The sequence below is a fragment of the Salvelinus alpinus genome, chromosome 31 (assembly GCF_045679555.1).
Source record: "Salvelinus alpinus chromosome 31, SLU_Salpinus.1, whole genome shotgun sequence".
In the NCBI taxonomy this organism is placed as follows: domain Eukaryota; kingdom Metazoa; phylum Chordata; class Actinopteri; order Salmoniformes; family Salmonidae; genus Salvelinus; species Salvelinus alpinus.
In genome coordinates this window covers 34858857-34884017 of record NC_092116.1, presented here as the reverse complement: position 1 = coordinate 34884017, position 25161 = coordinate 34858857, and the positions used below count along the sequence as shown (strand labels likewise).

General features: G+C 41.9%; 1 protein-coding gene and 1 pseudogene across 1 annotated transcript in view; one reads left to right on the top strand and one right to left on the bottom strand.

Moving 5' to 3' along the window:
- LOC139561536 (equistatin-like) overlaps window positions 1-25161 on the top strand; it is a 143764-nt gene that overhangs the window by 80929 nt on the left and 37674 nt on the right. The window lies entirely within an intron of this gene.
- On the bottom strand, window positions 3435-10160 carry LOC139561538 (equistatin-like; annotated as a pseudogene).

Here is a 25161-nt window from a genome sequence, read left to right as displayed (position 1 = left end):
GAACTAATTTTGCAGCAAACTTCCTGACAGGAAGTGGAAAATCTGAAATCGATGCTCTGTTCTAGGGCCTGCCTATAAATGTGCTTGATATTTATTAGTATACATGCACTTCATACGCCTTCCACTAGATGTCAACAGGCAGTGAGAGAAGAAATGGAGTGTATAACATGATCTGAGGTCGAATAAAAGCTCTTGGCATGACGTGACCCCAATTTCCTGTTTTCTGGAGCGCGCGAGAAGTGATCTGGTATTGCCTTCTGTAAAGCTGTCGTTATAGACGACTAATATCTCCGGCTTTGATTTTATTTGATACATGTGACAATATCATCGTAAAGTATGTTTTTTCAATATAGTTTTATTAGATTATTGAATTTTTTTCGGGACGTTAGGCGTGTTGCTTTGTCTGCGTTTGTTCAGGAAGGAGAGCTTCGCGCCACTTTGCTAGCTTTCCGTGCTAATTGACTGGAGAAGAGGACATTCTAAATCCAAACAACGATTGTTCTGGACAAAGGACCCCTTGTACAACATTCTGATGGAAGATCATCAAAAAGTAGGACCCATTTATGATGGTATTTCATATATCTGTCGAACATGTTTACTTTTAGTTATCGCCCAGATTTTGGGCGCTCTCTCGCAATAACGTAAGCTGCATATCGTAATGAAGTTCTTTTTAGAATTCTAACACGGCGATTGCATTAAGAACTAGTGTATCTATCATTTCCTATACAACATGTATTTTTTAGTAAAGATTATGAATAGTTATTTGGTCAGAATAGGTGAGTGTCAGAAAAATATCCGGACATTCTGGGAAAAAGATGCTAAGTTTTCAGAATGTGTAACCACGGATTTCAGCTCTAAATATGCACATTTTCGAACAAACCATATATGTATTGTGTAATATGATGTTATAGGACTGTCATCTGATGAAGGTTTATGAAGGTTAGTGAAAATTAATATCTTTTGCTGGTTTATTCGCTATCGCTAACGTGCCTATTGCTATCGCTAACGTGCCTTGATGAATGAATGCGGTTGTGTGGTAGGCTATTGTAGTAAGCTAATATAATGCTATATTGTGTTTTCGCTGTAAAACACTTAAAAAATCTTGGCTGGATTTACAAGATGTTTGTTTTTAATTTGCTGTACACCATGTATTTTTCAGAAATGTTTTATGATGAGTATTTAGGTATTTCACGTTGGTCTCTATAATTACTCTGGCTGCTTCGGTGTAATTTTTGATGGTAGCTGTGATGGTAGCTGCAATGTGAAACTGATTTATACCTCAAATATGCACATTTTTCGAACAAAACATAGATTTATTGTGTAACATGTTATAGGACTGTCATCTGATGAAGTTGTTTCTTGGTTAGTTTGGTTGGTTCTTGGTTAGTTTGGTTGGTTTCGTGCATGCTACCTGTGCTGTGAAAAATGTCTGTGCTTTTTTGTATTTGGTGGTGAGCTAACATAAATATACGTGGTGTTTTCGATGTAAAACATTTAAAAAATCGGACATGTTGACTGGATTCACAAGATGTTTATCTTTCATTTGCTGTATTGGACTTGTTAATGTGTGGAAGTTAAATATTTCAAAAAAATAATTTTGAATTTCGCGCGCTTTGAAGGCAGCGGAATGTTGTGGGTGTTCCGCTAGCGGAACCCCGGGGCGAGAAAGGTTAAGGGTTAATGCCACATGGTCAAGGTTAGGCTTGCACAGATCGGGAGGACCACAGGAACGTTCCTGAGGTCCAATTGTTCTTCTAACACTAACGGTTCTCTCGCTATTTTTTTTCACGGTCGCTGCGCTCAGACCGAGTGAGCTACGGTCTAGCGGGGCATCTCGTTGAACTCGGCATGGCCTGGAGATTATGGTAATGCGGGCCCCTTAGTTCGGGCCCCTTAGTTCTAGTGAGGGCAAATCCTAATGCTTCTGCGTACAATGACATTGTAGACGATTCTGTGCTTCCAACTTTGTGGCATCAGTTTGGGGAAGGCCCTTTCCTAGTTCAGCATGACATTCCCCCTGTGCAGGATTATACATAAATGGTTTGTCGAGATTGGTGTGGAAGAACTTGACTGGCCTGCACAGAGCCCTGACCTCAACCCCATCGAATTATTTTGGGATGAATTGGAACGCCAACTACGAGCCAGGCCTAATTGCCTAAAATCAATGCCCGACCTCACTAATGCTGTTGTGGCTGAATGGAAGCACATCCCCCACAGCAATGTTCCGACATCTAGTGCAAAGCCTTCCCAGAAGACTGGAGGCAGTTTTAACAGGGGGGGACCAACTCCATGATTTTGAAATGAGATGTTTGACGAGCAGGTGACCACATACTTTGTCATGTGGTGTGTTTTAGTTATAAAATTAACTATTTAGCAAATTTTAGGCTGAACATTTCCTTACCCCACTAAAGTTATTCATTTCCCTTCTTGGATGTCCTGTTCACAGAGCAATGATGTGAATCATACATTCTAGCTAATACTGTACTGACCATGTTCATGTTCTGGCAAGTTTCCTCCCTGCCTCCAAATATTTGTATGAACATGAAGTACCCTGAACATGAATAGATCAGTCTGGCACTAAAAGATCAGATGGCATCAACATGTAAACCAGGAGATATGAATCATCAAGTCATCCTACAAGTTCTAATACAACATTTACTCATGTAAAGATGAAGAGCATGTACTTTATTTTACAGGATGATATAATGCATGAAGCAAACAATGGAATGATTTAGTGAAATGTGAAGATGTAGACTCAGTAAAGGAGTCTTTCATCCCTCTGTGGCCTGGAACAATTCTTCAGCCTCAGAGTAGCATGGTTCTGATTGTGGACTCTGCTGAACTCCTGTATATATATTGGAATGACATTTCGATGTCTATGGAGGACCACATCTGCCTTAATTAGAATTAAATTAATATATAAAAGAGAAATCCACACAAAGGAAATACTGACAGATTTGATTCCACAGTCCAAGTCCTACAGTCAGAGTTAGGATGCGAATATTTGTAAACTCTTTCAGTTGTGTTCCGTGGGTGTCACTGAGTAGGCTGATGCCCCATCTCATGGACCCAAGATCCACAGGCATTAGGAAGGCCTTGCCTGTGCACGTGACTAAACCCCACAACCCCCTTCTCAGCTGTCCATCTTTCTGATTTCCACCAATCAGTGTTGATGTCAGAGTGATTAGATGGACAATAGAGTGCTGAGTACCAGGCAGTTAACAGGTGTGGTAGACTACTAATGACCATCAGCAGCATCAGAGCTTGGAGAAGCCTAATTACTAAATGGTCACGTGGAATTTGACTGCCTTCATGTTTTGTATTACCATGACACCGGCGGTTACAGTCACCATAACAGTCCTACTCGTTCCTCCATTTCCCAGAAAATGAACTGGTGCAGTCAAATTGTTCAGAATATCACACCGACAAGAAAGTAAGTAAATCAACAGTTTAATCTCCTTCACGTATTTATTTTGTATTGAATGTGAGTCAGCTCCCATAGTACAGTAAAGACAACTGTCAAGGTATTTCCAATGTATTTTCACAGTATTTTCATCGCCTTTCATCTGCGAGGAATTAGACAAAGACTTTAACAACATGCAGAACAATCTGCAAAGACTTTAAGTTTAGTGTATAAGTTGTTCCTGCGTGCACATCAAACGTTACTGTAATACAAATTGAATTGTCACATTGAATTTTCACAAGCAACAGCTGTGCTGGAATGAGAACAATATGGCTGTCAGTTCTGATGGAATGTAGCGGGAGGATGAGGGTTAATGACCTGAATGGTCGGAAGTGGAAAAACACAGGAAGAAGAGAGATCAAGATAGTGAAAGACAGGAAGAAGAGAGATCATGATACAGGAAGACACAGGAAGAAGAGAGATCATGATACAGGAAGACACAAGGTCTGGTACAGGATGTTGTTTGGAACCATTGTACGTCATCTGAGGTTGCACCAATCCTGAGATAGTATATAATCCAGAAGCGAATTCCACTCAGTGGGCTCTTACTCCAACACCTGAGGGGGTGGGGCGACCAGCCTCCTTGTTATAACAAGTCTTTTAATAAAAGTAACACCTTGATTGATTATTAATTTTGCCTCTCCTCACTATTGATTAAGGATAGAATTTCCAGAAAGACACAGGAAGAAGAGAGATCATGATACAGAAAGACAGGAAGAAGAGAGATCATGATTCTGAAATCAGTGGAGCATCTTGTAAAGAAAGGATAAAGAGATCCAAGGTAGGAAGAAGAGTAGTGATGTGTTGGAGTTTAAAGTGGTGATGGTGTTGGATGAGACCACAGGGCCTCATTTACACTTGGTGGAACAGTTGATTCTAGCAGTGACAGGTCGAGTCTCAGTACCCGGGATCTTCTGTCCTGAACTGTTCACACACCAACATTGACCTACCAGAAAGACATGTTAATAACCTGTTACGTATACAATATTTACACAAATATACATTTTACTGTAACACATTGAATTGTCACGTTAAACTGAATTGGATCATTTATAGTGTGTGTGTGTGTGTGTGTGTGTGTGTGTGTGCGTGCGTGCGTGCGTGCGTGTGTTTTAACCTGTAGAGCCCCAACATTGCTCAGGGGTGTATCGTCCAGCATTGTCACACGTGGGGATGTAGGCTCCAATTGGGCCATGTGTCGCGGCATCTCTAGCACGCTCACAGGGGGTCATGGGTCGTATCGTACCATCTGGACACACAGGTAACATACATTGTAATGTGGACATAACATAACATAACAATGACGGATATACATTCTGGAATCATGGACTGCATCCTATATGGGACCCTGTTCCCCTATTGGCCCTGGTCAGGAGACTGCATCCTATATGGGACCCTGTTCCCCTATTGGCCCTGGTCAGGAGACTGCATCCTATATGGGACCCTGTTCCCTTATTGGCCCTGGTCAGGAGACTGCATCCTATATGGGACCCTGTTCCCCTTTGGGCCCTGGTCAGGAGACTGCATCCTATATGGGGCGCTGGTCAGGAGACTGCATCCTATATGGGACCCTGTTCCCCTATTGGCCCTGGTCAGGAGACTGCATCCTATATGGGACCCTGTTCCCCTATTGGCCCTGGTCAGGAGACTGCATCCTATATGGGACCCTGTTCCCCTATTGGCCCTGGTCAGAAGCAGTGCCCTATACTGAATAGGAAGCCATTTCAGATGTACATTTCTGAAATCTTCAGTTGTTGCTTCACTCCTTCAGAGATCTTCAAAGGTCTTCACTGGGTCTCTCTCTTTCTCTCTCTGTCCTGCCTGTGAGTTAATTTCTATATGGGACCCTGTTCCCCTATTGGCCCTGGTCAGGAGACTGCATCCTATATGGGACCCTGTTCCTCTTTGGGCCCTGGTCAGGACACTGCATTCTATATGGGACCCTGTTCCCCTTTGGGCCCTGGTCAGGAGACTGCATCCTATATGGGACCCTGTTCCCCTATTGGCCCTGGTCAGGAGACTGCATCCTATATGGGACCCTGTTCCCCTTTGGGCCCTGGTCAGGAGACTGCATCCTATATGGGACCCTGTCCCCCTTTGGGCCCTGGTCAGGAGACTGCATCCTATATGGGACCCTGTTCCCCTATTGGCCCTGGTCAGGAGACTGCATCCTATATGGGACCCTGTTACCCTATTGGCCCTGGTCAGAAGCAGTGCCCTATACTGAATAGGAAGCCATTTCAGATGTACATTTCTGAAATCTTCAGTTGTTGCTTCACTCCTTCAGAGATCTTCAAAGGTCTTCACTGGGTCTATCTCTCTCTCTGTCCTGCCTGTGAGTTAAATTCTACCTCTCCCCTCCTCTCCTTTTTAAGGACCCGTCCAGTCAGAACCCTCCCTCTGGAACCCCGCACGGAGAGTTGGAGGTCCGAAATGGCGGCGAGTAGTGCAGAAAAAATGCAGGAAATTAAGAAAGAGTTGGTGAAGCAACAGCTGTGCTGGAATGAGAACAATATGGCTGTCAGTTCTGATGGAATGTAGCGGGAGGATGAGGGTTAATGACTTGAATGGTCGGAAGTGGAAAAACACAGGAAGAAGAGAGATCATGATGCAGAAAGACACAGGAAGAAGAGAGATCATGATACAGAAAGACACAGGAAGAAGAGAGATCGTGATACAGAAAGACACAGGAAGAAGAGAGATCATGATTCTGAAATCAGTGGAGCATCTTGTAAAGAAAGTATAAAGATATCCAAGGTAGGAAGCAAGAGTAGTGATGTGTTGGAGTTTAAAGTGGTGATGGTGTTGGATGAGACCACAGGGCCTCACTTACTCTGTGTGGCACAGTTGATTCTAGCAGTTCCTGGTGGAGTCTCAGTACCCTGGATCTTCTGTCCTGAACTGTTCACACACCAACAGTAACCTACCAGAATATGACATGTTAATAACCTGTTACATAGACAATATTTACACATTTTACAGTAAGAGATTTAATTGTCACATTCAACTGAATTGGAGAATTTACTGTGGGCTTGTATGCGTGTGTGTGTTAACCTGTAGAGCCGGAACATTGCTCAGGGGTGTATTGTCCAGCGGCATCACACGTGGGGATGAAGGCTCCAATTGGGCCATTTATCACAGCATCTCTAGCACGCTCACAGGGGGGTCTTGGGTCGTATCGTAGCATCTGGATACAGGGAACATACAATGTAATGTGGACATAACATAACAATGATGGATATACATTCTGGAATCATGGACTGTATCCTATATGGGACCCTGTTCCCCTTTGGGCCCTGGTCAGGAGACTGCATCCTATATGGGACCCTGTTCCCCTTTGGGCCCTGGTCAGGAGACTGCATCCTATATGGGACCCTGTTCCCCTTTGGGCCCTGGTCAGGAGACTGCATCCTATATGGGACCTTGTTCCCCGAAGGGCCCTGGTCAGGAGACAGCATCCTATATGGGACCCTGTTCCCGTTTGGGCCCTGTTCAGGAGACTGCATCCTATATGGGACCCTGTTCCACTTTTGGCCCTGGTCAGGAGACTGCATCCTATATGGGACCCTGTTCCTCTTTGGGCCCTGGTCAGGAGACTGCATTCTATATGGGACCCTGTTCCCCTTTGGGCCCTGGTCAGGAGACTGCATCCTATATGGGACCCTGTTCCCCTATTGGCCCTGGTCAGGAGACTGCATCCTATATGGGACCCTGTTCCCCTTTGGGCCCTGGTCAGGAGACTGCATCCTATATGGGACCCTGTTCCCCTTTGGGCCCTGGTCAGGAGACTGCATCCTATATGGGACCCTGTTCCCCTATTGGCCCTGGTCAGGAGACTGCATCCTATATGGGACCCTGTTACCCTATTGGCCCTGGTCAGAAGCAGTGCCCTATACTGAATAGGAAGCCATTTCAGATGTACATTTCTGAAATCTTCAGTTGTTGCTTCACTCCTTCAGAGATCTTCAAAGGTCTTCACTGGGTCTATCTCTCTCTCTGTCCTGCCTGTGAGTTAAATTCTACCTCTCCCCTCCTCTCCTTTTTAAGGACCCGTCCAGTCAGAACCCTCCCTCTGGAACCCCGCAAGGAGAGTTGGAGGTCCGAAATGGCGGCGAGTAGTGCAGAAAAAATGCAGGAAATTAAGAAAGAGTTGTTGAAGCAACAGCTGTGCTGGAATGAGAACAATATGGCTGTCAGTTCTGATGGTATGTAGCGGGAGGATGAGGGTTAATGACTTGAATGGTCGGAAGTGGAAAAACACAGGAAGAAGAGAGATCATGATGCAGAAAGACACAGGAAGAAGAGAGATCATGATACAGAAAGACACAGGAAGAAGAGAGATCGTGATACAGAAAGACACAGGAAGAAGAGAGATCATGATTCTGAAATCAGTGGAGCATCTTGTAAAGAAAGTATAAAGATATCCAAGGTAGGAAGCAAGAGTAGTGATGTGTTGGAGTTTAAAGTGGTGATGGTGTTGGATGAGACCACAGGGCCTCACTTACTCTGTGTGGCACAGTTGATTCTAGCAGTTCCTGGTGGAGTCTCAGTACCCGGGATCTTCTGTCCGGTATTGGTCACACACCAACAGTAACCTACCAGAAAGACATGTTGCATATATAATATAAACACATTGAATCGTCACATTCAACTGAATTGATTATTTTGTGCGTGCGTGTGCGCCAGTGTTAACCTGTAGAGCCCCAACATTGCTCGGGGGTGTATTGTCCATTGTCGTCACACGTGGGGACGTAGGCTCCAATTGAGCCATTTAAAGAGTCATGTCTAGCATCCTCACATGGGGTCTTGGGTCGTATCATAGCATCTGGACACAGGTAACATACATTGTAATGTGGACATAACATTGCAGGACAATATACATTTCTGGACATACATTCTGGAATCTTGGGGTGCGTCCCCTATGTTAACCGGTTCTCCCTATGTTAACCGGTTCTCTATGTGCCTATTCAGAAGTAGTTTATACGGAATAGGGTTCCATTTCAGATGCAACCTAGGTACTTCCTGTCTAAATATTGAAGTTCTGCTACTTGTTTAAAAGCCCTGTGCAGTCAATTCTGTTCCGTAGAAGAGCTGATGAAACTAAGACTGGAAATTGTATCAGTGTTATTTCCTGATAGTTGGTAGACAATCCAATCATACATCCAGTTGAATGATCTAACCATTCATATCAGAATAACTCAGTCCAGCATCTAGACACCAATATTCATCTCTGGAACTAGAGGAGTGGCAGGTAGCCTGCTGTTTGAGAGTTGGGCTAGTATTTCAAATCAGTGAGCTGACAAGTTGATATATCCGTCTATGTGCCCTTCAGCAAGGCACAACCTTCATTTCTCCAGTGTCAAGGTTGATAATGGCTGACCTCTCAGAGGGTGTCCCATGGAGAACCGGTTATGAATAGAAACACATTTCCAAATCACACCTGCGTATTAATACCTACATGTGTGTGAAGTAGGACAGAGCAACACCAACAAATGTTTTTATTAAAATGTTGGTGAGTAGGTGTGAGGTATGTCACGCTTACCTCCCAGAGCAAAAGCTGTGCTGACAAGCAGAAGGATGGTGAATATCGCCATGGTGATCGTCTCCTGAGAGAGAAAGAGTGTAAGATTAGTTGAGCATTTTAAATCTGGAATGGCTGTGTGTACTAGAGGAGAGGTTAAGGAAACCAACTGTAAGGTGCAAAACTTAAGCAACTGCCAAAGCAGACATTTTCTAAACCCAGTACTGAGGTAGTGGAATAGTAGTGAGATTTTAATGGGTCTAGGAATGACAGATTTGTACCTTGTCAGTTCGGGGATTCGATCTTGCAACCTTTCGGTTACTAGTCCAACACTCTAACCACCAGCCCCCCGACACATAAACTACTGCAGCATAAATCACATTTAAAAGAGCGAGGATTACCTCGAATAAGTACACAGGAGGAGACCCGAAAACAGAAGCGCACAATGATACAACACGGGACGAGACCCGTAATCATCTATTCACAATACAAGTGGCACGAAAGCCAACACGACAAGGCACAGGTACTCACACGACCAACGACCGATGGACATTGGAACAATAAATCGACAGCCCAATTGAGAACAAAGGGCACAAACATATAATTACTATTCAGGGGAGAATATGTGGACCAGGTGTGGGTAATGACACAGTTCAGTTCCTAGAGGCCGGTGACGTTGGCCTCCGAAACCGGTGCACGGAAAGAGCAACAGTACCGGAGGGATCCGTGACAGAGAGGTTAAGGAAACCCTGTGTAAGCTACAAAACTTATGCAACTGCTAAGGCAGCATTTTCCCAACTCGGTCCTGGTGATCCCAGGTATCATCTCTTCAACCACTTACAATAGATTCTCCTTGCACACAGGAACATGGATGCTTCCCAAATGGCTTCTTATCCCCTATGTAGTGCACTACTTTGGACCAGGGCCCACAGTGAACTAAATAGAGAATAGCTCAGGGCCCCAAAGGTAATATGGACCCTTGTCTAAAGTAGCTCACTACAAAGGGAATAGGAGGTCAGTTGGGACGCAGTCAGGTACAGTATTAGATGAACAGATGTTGAAATCTCACCTTCTGAAGTCTTCAGTTGTAGCTTCTCTTCTTCAGAGATCTTCAAAGGTCTTCCCTGGGTCTCTCTCTGTCCTGCCTGTGAGTTGAGTTCTACCTCTCCCTCAACTCCTATTTAAGGACCCGTCCAGTCAGACCCCTCCCTCTATTTTTCTCAATCTCTCATCCTTCAACCCTCCACATACTTTCTGTCCAGCCCAAAACCTGCTGGACCTGTCCGATATCTACCTGTTTGACAGGGTTGGGGTCAATTCAAATTGAACGTATTCAACTTTTGTAACACATTCATGTGCTGCATATTGGGTCACAATATGGTTATGAAGATACTTAATTCTACCTAATTGAAGCTGATGAAGATGTAGTCTGAAGTGCATTACAATGTCTTGGAAACACAATGACATTTCAGAAGGAGATAAATAATGAGCAGGAAAACCTTTTGTCATCATTGTGATGTCACCATCTAACTCTGGAATTTTTTATTAATTTGAATGATCTGTGTTCTATTTGAATTAAGTGCCAACCCTGGTGTCTTTCTGTTAGCTAATGATGAGCTTTATTCACCCCAAATCACTGTATCAGAGATGGGCCACTACACTCCTTAGGGACCCACCAAGGCTGTCCCAAATGGCTCCCTATCGCCTATGATATTGTGCCCTACTTTTGACCAGGGCCCATATGACTTTGGTCAAAAGTAGGGCACTATAAAGATAGGAAGTTGTGATTTGTAATGCTACCCATGTAATTGCGTACATATGTTACACTGGCTTGTGTTTCTGTTTGTAACCGTATTTTACAATGAATTTAAAGAATCGACTTGTATTTTTTTCCAGAGATTCCTGGTCTTTGCATTAACAAGATAATAATTTCCAGCACCCTTCAGACCGTTGAAAATGCAAGACAGGGAGAGGAGTACAGGCACAGCCTGCCCCACCACTCCCAATCATTCTCGGGTAGCGGTGGCTAATGTTAGCAGAAGTTTGTAGGAAGGTTTCACATGATCGTAGCACAAAAGTATTGTGCAAAGTCCCAAAAAATACCATAAACCTCATAATCTCACAGTATGATTTAATTTGAAATGTTGTCAGGAGGTAATTACTTAAATAGAGTTTAGTAAACTAAGCAATACATAAATAGTTGCCTCTAATGGCATTATATGTCATATTTATCTCTGCCATTTCCTGGTTCCATTTCCATGGTTTCTAAGATTCTTAAATATCCTCCTGATTTCAGTTGATGTGACACAACAATCAATGTAACATGTAGAGAATCACTGTACCATCTAAACCACTGTAAAGTATATTTCCAATAACCAAAAATGTCAAAGATTAAGGTTAGAGAAACCATAGTGCACATAGAATAGATCTACAACTTATTGACTCACTTCCCATGGGAATGACAGATCTATAACGTGACTTTCTATCTGAAATGAGTCCAGTCATACACCAAACTACATAATGGACCATACAAAGAAAACTTAATGTAACTTGTATTATCCAGGCTTCTAATATGCATCAATAAAATAGATATTCCTAACATCACACCTTGTAAGGCTGCCGGTCCGGTCCAGCCAGCACGGAACGTTGACATGGAACAGGAATGACTGTCGAATTCTACAACGTCTTCATTCTATTCATTCTATTACAGGTGAGGTGAAGGGTCAATGTCTTAAGGCTGAAGGGCTGTAAGGGAGATATGTAGTAGGACCAGGGTTGTGTTGTTAGGAGAGGGGGTGAAGAGAAGAGGAGAGGGAAGGAGGAGAGGTGATGGGTCAATGTCTTAAGGCTGAAGTATTGGAGGAGAAATATGTTGTAGGACCAGCAGCATTCCTTTGTGAGGAGGAGAGAAGGTGGGAGAGGGTGAATAGCTAGCGTGCCTTTTCTTTGTGAGGGTCAATCCTCTATTTCACCAAACCTTGTCATCAAGGTGACTTTCTGTATTTCTGGAAGAACAGGACAATGGAATAGATGGATGAAGTCTGAAGTGAGGTGGTACAAGAAAATAAGATATGAGACAAATGTGTGGAGGAGAAGAGGGGAGAGAAGAGAGAGAGGGGAGGGGAGAGAAGAGAGAGAGGGGAGGGGAGAGAAGAGAGAGAGGGGAGGGGAGAGAAGAGAGAGGGGGGAGGGGAGAGAAGAGAGAGAGGGGAGGGGAGAGAAGAGAGAGAGGGGAGGGGAGGGGAGAGAAGAGAGAGAGGGGAGGGGAGGGGAGAGAAGAGAGAGAGGGAGGGGAGAGAAGAGAGAGAGGGGAGGGGAGAGAAGAGAGAGAGGGGAGGGGAGAGAAGAGAGAGAGGGTTGTTTCTAGACCAAAGCTCCCTACCTTTTTGCATGTTGTACAGCCCAGCTTTGAATTCTGCATGACAAGCCAGGGGTAATACATTTGCTTGTTATTGAACAGAAAATTGAACCTGCTCCAAGCACTTGGTTAGTGGATGCACTTTCCCAGCTTCCCATCTCCCTCACCCGCTGAGTCTGACTCACTAGTAGACCTACTGTCTAGTGGAGGTGGTGACGCTGAACTGGAGGGATTAACAGAGATACTAGCTAGTGGAGGAGGTGATGCTGAACTGGAGGGATTAACAGAGATACTAGCTAGTGGAGGAGGTGATGCTGAACTGGAGTGATTAACAGAGATACTAGCTAGTGGAAGTGGTGATTCTGAACTGGAGGGATTAACTTCTTGCAACTATAGGGGGTGCTGTTCCGCATTAGCATTTTTTGGCCTCCAAATTAAACGGCCTATTGCTCAATTCTTGATCGTACAATATGCATATCCTTACTAATATTGGATAGAAAACACTGTCTAGTTTCTAAAACCGTTTTAATTATGTCTGTGGGTGACCCAGAACTCCCTCTACAGCAAAAATCCTGACATGACTTGCGAAGGTCTGAGAATTATCCTCTGATCTGGGTTCAGTTTTAAAGCCTGTGTATATCCTATGGCTGGAATTGAACTGCACCCGCCTTCCCCTGGATGTCAGTAACCAATGAGAAGTGGAATGGTCTGTCTACGTAGCTGTCCGAGGTTATAAAGCCGGATGGAACGAGAGTACCTTTCTTTGTCTCGTTCGTCATGGCGCCTGGCAAGAAGTCAGGATGAAATTTTGGAACGCTCAGTTATCGACCAGAGATGTATCCGTCTGTAATTTAATTAAATATAGGTGTTAGAAACATCATAACGATGTTATTTGAAACCGATTTAGATCAGTTTATGCGAGTATAGTGCTATTTTTCTGAATTTCCTTTGTATCTAGTTTGAGGATTTGGACATGTGTGTGCGACATAGCTAATGGTAGCAGCTAGTTCCAAAGGTGAAGAGGACGTTTTACAACAAAGCAACTATTCTTTTGAAGAAAAGACACATTGCCCAAGATACTGATGGAAGCTCGTCCAAAAGTAGGAACTATTTATGATGTTATTACGTATTTATGTGGAAAAATGTCATAGTGTTTGCGCGCCACTTTTGCAGGCACTGGTCTGGCTGCAACGCACACTATATGTCTAGTAACGTTAATTTTAAAAATCTAACATAGCGATTGCATTAAGAACTAATTTATCTTTCGATTGTTGTCCAACTTATATTTTTTAGTCAAGTTTATGAATAGTATTTTTATAAGAATAGGCGCTAATCCAAAATGGCGCCGGCCAGAATACATGCAATGTTTGTAGTGATTACATAGTATAACCACGATTTGTGCTGCTAAATATGCACATTTTCGAACAAAAGCTATATGCATTGTGTAATATGATGTTACAGGTCTGTCATCTGATGAAGTATATTAAGGTTAGTCAAATTATATATCTTTTGTTGGGTTGTTACGATCGCTAACATTTACAGCTGGTAAATGCGGTTGTGATTCTGGCTATTGTGGTACGCTCATATAATGCTATATTGTGTTTTCGCTGTAAAACACTTAGAAAATCTGAAATATTCTCTGGATTCACAAGATCTGTGTCTTTCGATTGCTGTAGGCTGTCTATTTTTCTGAAGTGTTTTAGGATGATTCTTTTGGTAATTGACGTCGGTCTCTGGGGTCTCTGTAATTATTCCGGATGCTTCCAACGCTATTTCAGATTGCAGCTGCAATGTAGAACTGTGATTTCTACCTGAAATATGCACTTTTTTCTAACAAAAACTATCCTATACCATGAATATGTTATCAGACTGTCATCTGAAGAGGTTTTTTCTTGGTTAGTGGCTATCAATATCTTAGTTTAGCCAAATTGGTGATAGCTACTGGTGGAGAGAAAAAATGGTGGACAAAGAAATTGTGTATTTTGCTAACGTGTTTAGCTAATAGATTTACATATTTTGTCTTCCCTGTAAAACATTTTAAAAATCTGAAATGGTGGCTTTATTCACAAGATCTGTATCTTTCATCTGGTGTCTTGGACTTGTGATTTAATGATATTTAGATGCTACTATCTACTTGTGAAGCTATGCTAGCTATGCTAATCAGTGTGTGGGGGGTGGGGGGTGATCCCGGACCCGGGTAGATGACTCGTGAGAAGTTAACAGAGATACTAGCTAGTGGAGGTGGTGATTCTGAACTGGAGGGATTAACAGAGATACTAGCTAGTGGAGGTGGTGATGCTGAACTGGAGGGATTAACAGAGATACTAGCTAGTGGAGGTGGTGATGCTGAACTGGAGGGATTAACAGAGATACTAGCTAGTGGAGGTGGTGATTCTGAACTGGAGGGATTAACAGAGATACTAGCTAGTGGAGGTGGTGATGCTGAACTGGAGGGATTAACAGAGATACTAGCTAGTGGAGGTGGTGATGCTGAACTGGAGGCATTAACAGAGATATTAACTAGTGGAGGTGGTGATTCTGAACTGGAGGGATTAACAAATTAAGTTGGGAACAAAAAACGTATAAATACATGTTTCAATATGAACATCTGCACAAGACCTATCTTCCCTATAGCCCGACATTAAAATACAACCACTGTATGTGGGGTGGCAGGTAGCCTAGTGGTTAGAGTGTTGGGCCAGTATCAAAATATTGCTGGATCGAATCTCTCAGCCGACAAGGTAAAAATCTGTCGTTCTGCCCCTGAACAAGGTAGTTAACCCACTGTTTCCCCAGTAGGCTGTCATTGTAAATAAGAATTTGTTCTTAAATGACATGCCTAGGTAAATAAAATATGAACTTCTCCACAGGACATACAATTGAAGTCAGAAGTTGACATACACCTTAGCCAAATACATTTATACTCAGTTTTTCACAATTCCTGATATTTAATCATTGTGAAAATTCCCTTTCTTAAGTCAGTTAGGATCACCATTTTCTTTTAAGAATGTGAATTGTCAGAATCATAGTAGAGATAATTATTTATTTCAGCTTTTATTTCTTTCATCACATTCCCAGTGGATCAGAAGTTTACATACACTCAATTAGTATTTGGTAGCATTGCCTTTAAATTGTTTAACTTGGGTCAAACGTTTCGAGCAGCCAGCAAGTCACCGTCCATCAGTCAATTAGATATCATTCTTACACCAAACTTATATAAACTGACACCACACCCACTTTTACAAACTCATTTAGAAGCCAACTATCAGATATTTCAGAGCAGGCCCAAAATGCACAGTGCCTTCTGTTTTAACCATTATAAAAACATATAACACTTAGTTACTATCTAGCTGCGGGTCCAGTTCTGACATTATGTGTGGGCCAAGCTGAGGCGACCTCGAATCCCAAGTTTCGGCTCGAGCCCAAGCAGAGACCATAATTGGTGCTGAAAATCCACATTTTCTGGGCGTTGCTACGGGGTCCTTGAATGAGCTATCGGACAGAAACGTTGGGGTCCGTCTCTATGGACCGAGGCGGTTTCAAGGCACCTAGTCTTGTTTTTCTTGGAAATCTGATGGGATTAATGACTGATTTACAGTTCATGAACGTTGCCCAATCACACATATGAAGTTTTGGAAAGATCTGACTTTTTTAACCCTTCAAAACAGCCCCTTTGACCCCAAGTATGTTACTTCCGGTTGGCACAGGAAGCTAAAAGTAAACACATATCCTCATTGGGGTAGGCTTTTACAGAATCCTGAGTTTTAAGTCTTTACATTAAGAACTGACTGATTTACACAGGGTCGAATGCACTATTTCTCTCAAACTGCAGGTTGGATATGGCAATTTGATTCTAACCACTTCCGGTTGCTCCAGGGAGCTTAGAATCGACCTAGGTATACCTCATAGTGGCCTGATGGATTGTCATCGAAGACAGGTTCATAAGGCATTCATAACCCACATAGGCTTCAGGTTGAATTCAGAGGAGCAGGCAATGTATTCCTATGGGGAGAGATGTCATTGTAATCTGTGAGATGAAAAAAATCAGTTTTCACTGTTAAGGGTAAATGCCACGCGGTCAAGGTTGGGCTTGCACAGATCGGGAGGACCTTATGAACATTCCTGTGGTTGAATTGTCCTTCTAACCCTAACGGTTCCGCCGCTGTCCCCCAAAAGCACCTGAAATTTAGGGACAGGCTGCATTTTGGGCATGCTTTTTTCACGGTTGCTGCGCTCAGAGCGAGCTACGGTCAAGCGGGGCATCTCGTTGAACTCGGCAAGGTCTAGAGACTATGGTGATGCCATTTTTAGTGTTGATTTCAGTCTGTCTTTTTGGTGATGGTTCATCACTGTTTAAACATATTGCAAATGGACAAAAGTCAGCCAGCAAGTCACCGTCCATCAGTCAATTAGATATCATCCTTACAACAAACTGATACAAACTGACACCACACCCACTTTTTCAAACTCATTTAGAAGCCAACTATCACATATTTCAGAGCAGGCCCAAAATTCACAGCGCCTTCTGTTTAAACCATAATAAAAACATATGACACCTAGTTACTATCTAGCTGTTGGTCCAGTTCTGATATTATGTGTAGGCCTAGCTGAGGCGACCTCGAATCCCAAGTTTCGGCTCAATAGGTCATTTGGAGCCCAAGTAGCGACCTTAATTGGTGCTGAATATACACATTTTCCGGGCGTTGCTACGGGGTCCTTGAATCAGCTTTCGGACAGAAACATTGGGGTCCGTCTCTATGGACCGAGGCGGTTTCAAGGCACCTAGTCTTGTGACTCTGAGACTTTTCTAAATGTCGTCATTTTCGTAATGGTCAAAATGAATTGAAGTTATTGCAAATGTACGAGGCTGTTTCTCGGTCTGAGAACCTTCTAGAGCAACATTACTCACCGTGCACTATCGACTTGAGCTCTATAACAGGTGTCGAAAGATTCAGAGCTCTAGGTCTGACGGTTCTTTGATAGTTTGAACAAAGGTAACTATTGCAGGCTCTGTGTGTCTCTAAGCCCCCGACTGTCTCACTCCATCCTTGCTATGTGTGTGTTAGTGTGAATTTTTCTTGGAAATCTGATGGGATTAATGACTGATTTACAGTTCATGAACGTTGCCCAATCACACATATGAAGTTTTGGAAAGATCTGACTTTTTTAACCCTTCAAAACAGCCCCTTTGACCCCAAGTATGGCACTTCCGGTTGGCACAGGAAGCTAAAAGTAAACACATATCCTCATTGGGGTAGGCTTTTACAGAATCCTGAGTTTTAAGTCTTTACATTAAGAACTGACTGATTTACACAGGGTCGAATGCACTATTTCTCTCAAACTGCAGGTTGGATATGGCAATTTGATTCTAACCAATTCCGGTTGCTCCAGGGAGCTTAGAATCGACCTAGGTAGACCTCATAGTGGCCTGATGGATTGTCATCGAAGACAGGTTCATAAGGCATTCATAACCCACATAGGCTTCAGGTTGAATTCAGAGGAGCAGGCAATGTATTCCTATGGGGAGAGATGTCATTGTAATCTGTGAGATTAAAAAAATCAGTTTTCACTGTTAACTTCTTGCAACTATAGGGGGTGCTGTTCCGCATTAGCATATTTGGGTCTCCAAATTAAACTGCCTCGTGCTAAATTCTTGATCGTACAATATGCATATTATTGTTATTATTGGATAGAAAACAGTCTATAGTTTCTATAGGAGTTGAAATTTTGTCTCTGAGTGGTACAGAACAATTTTTACAGCACTTTTCATGACAGGGTTCAGATTTCAGAAATTTTTACCTCTGATCTGGGGTCTGTTTATAAGGCCACAGTGAATGCTATGAAGAAACCGACACTGCCTACGTCTTCCTCTGGGTGTCTGTACGTCATCACGTTTTCAATGAAATCGATGGGACGTTCACAGCCATTATAAATGACCAAAATGTACAGAGACCGCCCTTTCTCAACGTGCGCCTCAAGCGTGAAGGCCATCGGACCTGTCTCGTTCCAAATCGTTTTCTAACCAGCTATATTTCTCCGGTCATGTTTTCAGTCGTTATAGTTGTTAAAAACATCAGAATGTAGTTAATTTTAACCGTTTTATAGCAATTTATATCCGTTTAGTGCGATTCTGAGGAATTTATTTGTCGTGCACTTTCTAGCTTTGGGAACGTTTCGCGGTCTCGGTCGTTGTTAGTGGACATTTCGAAGGACAGAGGACATCTATCGACCAAAAGACGTTTATAACATAGAAAGGATACATTGCCCAAGAATATGATGGAAGATCAGCTCAAAGTAAGCAATATTTAATATGATAAACCGTGTTTCTGTCGAAATATTTTAAACGCATACATCGCCATTTTGTTTGGTGTAGCTTCACTTGGCCAACCCTGTATTGAAAAGTAAGGATAATTTTAAAAATGTAAATCAGCGGTTGCATTAAGAACTAATTTGTCTTTCGATTCCTGTCAACCCTGTATTTTTTAGTCAAGTATATGATTAGCTTTTAATTAAACTAGATCACTCTGATAGATGACGTCAGACATATTGAGGCTTGATTTCCTAGTATTTTTATTGTGTAACCACGGTTTTGTATGGCTAAATATGCACCTTTTCGAACAAACTGTATATGTATGTTGTAAAATGATGTTACAGGAGTGTCATCGGAAGAATTCTGAGAAGGTTAGTGAAAAAATTAATATCTTTTGGCGGTGATTACGTTATAGCGCTCTTTGGCTGGAATCGATGCTCTGGTAACGTTTTCACATGTAGTATGCTAACTTATCGATTTATTGTGTTTTCGCTGTAAAACGCTTAGAAAATCTGAAATATTGTCTGGAATCACAAGATCTGGGTCTTTCCATTGCTATGCTTTGTCTATTCTTATGAAATGTTTTATGATGAGTAAATTGGTCATACACGTTGCTCTATCTAGTAATTCTAGTCGATTTGCGATGGTCGGTGCAATTGTAAACTGTGATTTCTACCTGAAATATGCACTTTTTTCTAACAAAAACTATCCTATACCATGAATATGTTATCAGACTGTCATCTGAAGAGGTTTTTTCTTGGTTAGTGGATATCAATATCTTAGTTGAGCCGAATTGGTGATAGCACCTGAAGGAGTAAGAAACTGATGGAGTTAGAATAGTGGTGTATTTTGCTAACGTGTTTAGCTAATAGATTTACATATTTTGTCTTCCCTGTAAAACATTTTAAAAATCTGAAATGGTGGCTTTATTCACAAGATCTGTATCTTTCATCTGGTGTCTTGGACTTGTGATTTAATGATATTTAGATGCTACTATCTACTTCTGAAGCTATGCTATCTATGCTAATCAGTGTGTGGGGGGTGGGGGGTGATCCCGGATCCGGGGTTGAGGTTCTAGAAAGGTTAAGGGTAAATGCCACGCGGTCAAGGTTGGGCTTGCACAGATCGGGAGGACCTTATGAACATTGCTGTGGTTGAATTGTCCTTCTAACCCTAACGGTTCCGCCGCTGTCCCCCAAAAGCACCTGAAATTTAGGGACAGGCTGCATTTTGGGCCTGCTTTTTTTCACGGTTGCTGCGCTCAGAGTGAGCTACGGTCAAGCGGGGCATCTCGTTGAACTCGGCAAGGCCTAGAGACTATGGTGATGCCATTTTTAGTGTTGATTTCAGTCTGTCTTTTTGGTGATGGTTCATCACTGTTTAAACATATTGCAAATGGACAAAAGTCAGCCAGCAAGTCACCGTCCATCAGTCAATTAGATATCATCCTTACAACAAACTGATACAAACTGACACCACACCCACTTTATCAAACTCATTTAGAAGCCAACTATCACATATATCAGAGCAGGCCCAAAATTCACAGCGCCTTCTGTTTAACTTTTACTGCCTCAGAAACCCGGATCCGGGAGCACCCCCCACCCCCCACACACTGATTAGCATAGATAGCATAGCTTCAGAAGTAGATAGTAGCATCTAAATATCATTAAATCACAAGTCCAAGACACCAGATGAAAGATACAGATCTTGTGAATAAAGCCACCATTTCAGATTTTTTAAATGTTTTACAGGGAAGACAAAATATGTAAATCTATTAGCTAAACACGTTAGCAAAATACACCACTATTCTAACTCCATCAGTTTCTTACTCCTTCAGGTGCTATCACCAATTCGGCTCAACTAAGATGTTGATAGCCAATAACCTATAAAAAAAACCATCAGATGACAGTCTGATAACATATTCATGGTATAGGATAGTTTTTGTTAGAAAAAAGTGCATATTTCAGGTAGAAATCACAGTTTACAATTGCACCGACCATCACAAATCCACTAGAATTACTAGATAGAGCAACGTGTATGACCAATTTACTCATCATAAAACATTTCATAAAAATAGACAAAGCATAGCAATGGAAAGACCCAGTTCTTGTGATTTCAGACCATATTTCAGATTTTCTAAGCGTTTTTCAGCGAAAACACAATAAATCGATAAGTTAGCATACTACATGTTCCAACGTTACCAGAGCATCGATTCCAGCCAAAGAGCGCTATAACGTAACCACCGCCAAAAGATATTAATTTTTTCACTAACCTTCTCAGAATTCTTCCGATGACACTCCTGTAACATCATTTTACAACATACATATACAGTTTGTTCGAAAAGGTGCATATTTAGCCATACAAAACCGTGGTTACACAATGAAAATACTAGGAAATCAAGCCTCAATATGTCTGACGTCATCTATCAGAGTGATCTAGTTTAATTAAAAGCTAATCATATACTTGACTAAAAAATACAGGGTTGACAGGAATCGAAAGACAAATTAGTTCTTAATGCAACCGCTGATTTACATTTTTTAAATTATCCTTACTTTTCAATACAGGGTTGGCCAAGTGAAGCTATACCAAACAAAATGGCGATGTATGCGTTTAAAATATTTCGACAGAAACACGGTTTATCATATTAAATATTGCTTACTTTGAGCTGATCTTCCATCATATTCTTGGGCAATGTATCCTTTCTATGTTATAAACGTCTTTTGGTCGATAGATGTCCTCTGTCCTTCGAAATGTCCATCACCAACGACCGACACCCTAAAGCGTGTCCAAACTTTCAGAGTGCACGACAAAGAAATTCCTCAAAATCGCACTAAACGGATATAAATTGATATAAAACGGTTAAAATTCACTACATTATGATGTTTTTAACAACTATAACGACTGAAAACATGACCGGAGAAATACTGCTGGTTAGAAAACGATTTGGAACGAGGCAGGTCCGATGGCCTTCACGCTTGAGGCGCACGTTGAGAAAGAGGGGTCTCTGTACATTTTTGTCATTTATAATGGCTGTGAACGTCCCATAGACTTCATTGAAAACGTGATGACGTACAGACACCCAGAGGAAGACGTAGGTAGTGTCGGTTTCTTCATAGCATTCACTGTGGCCTTATAAACAGACCCCAGATCAGAGGTAAAAATTTCTGAAATCTGAACCCTGTCATGAAAAGTGCTGTAGAAATTGTTCTGTACCACTCAGAGACAAAATTTCAACTCCTATAGAAACTATAGACTGTTTTCTATCCAATAATAACAATAATATGCATATTGTACGATCAAGAATTGAGTACGAGGCAGTTTAATTTGGAAATGTAAAAAAAAAAATAATGCTAACAGCTCCCCCTATTGACAAAAGGTTAAACCATAATAAAAACATATGACACCTAGTTACTATCTAGCTGTTGGTCCAGTTCTGACATTATGTGTAGGCCTAGCTGAGGCGACCTCGAATCCCAAGTTTCGGCTCAATAGGTCATTTGGAGCCCGAGTAGCGACCTTAATTGGTGCTGAATATCCACATTTTCCGGGCGTTGCTACGGGGTCCTTGAATCAGCTTTCGGACAGAAACATTGGGGTCTGTCTCTATGGACCGAGGCGGTTTCAATGCACCTAGTCTTGTGACTCTGGGACTTTTCTAAATGTCGTCATTTTCGTAATGGTCAAAATGAATTGAAGTTATTGCAAATGTACGAGGCTGTTTCTCGGTCTGAGAACCTTCTAGAGCCACATTACTCACCGTGCACTATCGACTTGAGCTCTATAACAGGTTTCTAAAGTTTCAGAGCTCTAGGTCTGACTGTTCTTTGATAGTTTGAACAAAGGTAACTATTGCAGGCTCTGTGTGTCTCTAAGGCCCACACTGTCTCACTCCATCCTTGCTGTGTGTATGTGTGAGTTTTTCTTGGAAATCTGATGGGATGAATGACTGATTTACAGTTCATGAGGTTTGCCTAATCACACATATGCATTTTTGGAAAGATCTGACTTTTTTAACCCTTCAAAACAGCCCCTTTGATCCCAATTATGGCACTTCCGGTTGGCACAGGATGCTGAAAGTAAACACATATCCTCATTGGGGTAGGTTTTTACAATGTTTCTACTTTTAAGGCTTTACGTTAAGAACTGACTGATTTACACAGGGTTGAATGCACTATTTCTCTCAAACTGCAGATTGGGTATGGCAAAACACTTTTAGGGTGATTTTAACACTTCCGGTTTCTTCAGGAAGCTTAGAATCGACACAGGTATACCTCATAGTGGCCTGAAGGATTTTCATCAAAGACAGGTTCATAAGGAATTCATAACCCACATAGGCTTCAGGTTGAATTTAGAGGAGCAGGCAATGTATTCCTATGGGGAGAGATGTCATTGTAAACTGTGAGATGAAAAAAAATCTGTTTTCACTGTTAAGGGTTAATGCCACACGGTCAAGGTTAGGCTTGCACAGATCTGGAGGACCTCAGTAACGTTCCTGACATCCAATTGTGCTTCTAACCCTAACGGTTCTCTCGCTGTCACCCAAAAGCACTTGAAATTTAGGTCCTGGCTTCATTATGGGCCTACTTTTTTTCACGGTTGCTGCGCTCAGACCAAGCGAGCTACGGTCAAGCGGGGCATCTCGTTGAACTCGGCACAGCCTAGAGATAATGGTAATGCCATTGCAGGCTCTGTGTGTCTTTATTAAGCACCGCACTGTGTCACTCCATCCTTGGTGGGTGGGTGGGTGGGTGGGTGGGTGGGTGGGTGTGTGTGTGTGTGTGTGTGTGTGTGTGTGTGTGTGTGTGTGTGTGTGTGTGAGTGAGTGAGTGAGTGAGTGAGTGAGTGAGTGAGTGAGTGAGTGAGTGAGTGAGTGAGTGAGTGAGTGAGTGAGTGAGTGAGTGTTAGGAATTTTGTTAATAAATAGTTAAAACATATTCTAGCTAAAGATAAAATTATAAACAAATTGAACTCTGCATGCCTGGTGAAAAGAGATTTGTGTTGTGGGTTATAAAGTAAGCAGAAAAGGTCATTCAACTCTGGTTGAACTGACCCAACTTAGCCCTGAGATGTTTAGATAAGGCTGTGGGTCACTTTTTAGGTCTTCCATTATCTTGAGTTGTCTGCTCAAGTGGTAATCAATTATAGTGAGCCTTCAGGATAAATGATTATATGGTGTTTTCATGTGAGTGCCCTGTGAGGTTAGAATGAACTTTTGAACCTGTTTTCTATTTGATTAGGACAATGAGACTCATTCTGTAACCTATGACGTCATATATTGTATATAAGTCTGTGTTTATGATCAAATGGGAGCTTGCTCCGAGAATAAACACTATTATCTACTTTTAATATGACTGTATCCTGTCTATTTTATGTTAATAAGTATCTTACAAATTCTTATAAATAGACAGTTTGAATTTAATTAATGAGTATATTGTAGGAATCATTTAATTCCACTAACAATTGGTCCTTCGAGCCGGATTTCCAAACTTTGCCTCTGTCATCCGAAGATATTAGCCGAAAACCGTGCACGGGCGGGTCAAGACCCGTTATTTAAAGTCCTGGCCTCTGAATTGAGGTTAAACAACAGGCCGGTATATATATATATCTGAGGTAGACAGAGACGGTGACGGAATCAAACCAGCATTGCTTTTCCCAGTCTGCAAGACGAAGGTAAATAGTCTTTATTCTCGAATGTGGGGGGTATGATGTAAGTTATCTTTGATTTTAAATTCTAAACGTGTTTAGCATTTATCAATAATAGTAGCTTCGGATATTCCAAACATATTGTGGGTTACTTGTATGACCGAAATACAAGGAAGTTGTTATAGGTCCGAAAAGACCTATGGTGGGTGCATGACCGAAAAAAAAATATTGCTTTAAATGATCCTGGCCTTGCAAGCCGTAAGGATTATTTAGGGAGGATATAGTAAGTGTTGTTAGATAGGACGGTCGTTTTGTACAAATAGGACAGCCATTAATTCAAAAGACATACCCAAATAAAGTTTTAACCTAAATAGTCTATCTGTCTGGGAGACGTAGGCTGACTATGAAAGATAGCGGATAGGGATATTAAAACAGGTGAGGATAAATTCGGTTTGGTGAGAAGGCAGGGTAATCCTAGGCGAACGGAATAACTGATCCTATTCAATACTGAAAGGGAATATCCAAAAGAGTGGGAGGGAAACTTAATATAGCGAAGTGAGATTTGGATAAATACAACCAGAGTTTGACCAGGGAAGTAAGTCCCCTGGCTAATAACTGATAGTTAAAAGTAAGATCTAATGTCCGATCGATAACAACGCTATAGATAAAGTTTCCAAGGAAGAGATTCATATAAAGTCATACACATAGATTATAACTTGGGTAAAAGTGGAACGCACATAAAATAGAAATCTATTCACCTAAATTGTGAGAGCGGTAAAAGTAGTAACACACACATAGAGAAATAAATAAATAAATAGAAAGACATAGATAGGTGATAATACCATAACTACTAGTAAAGGAAAGGA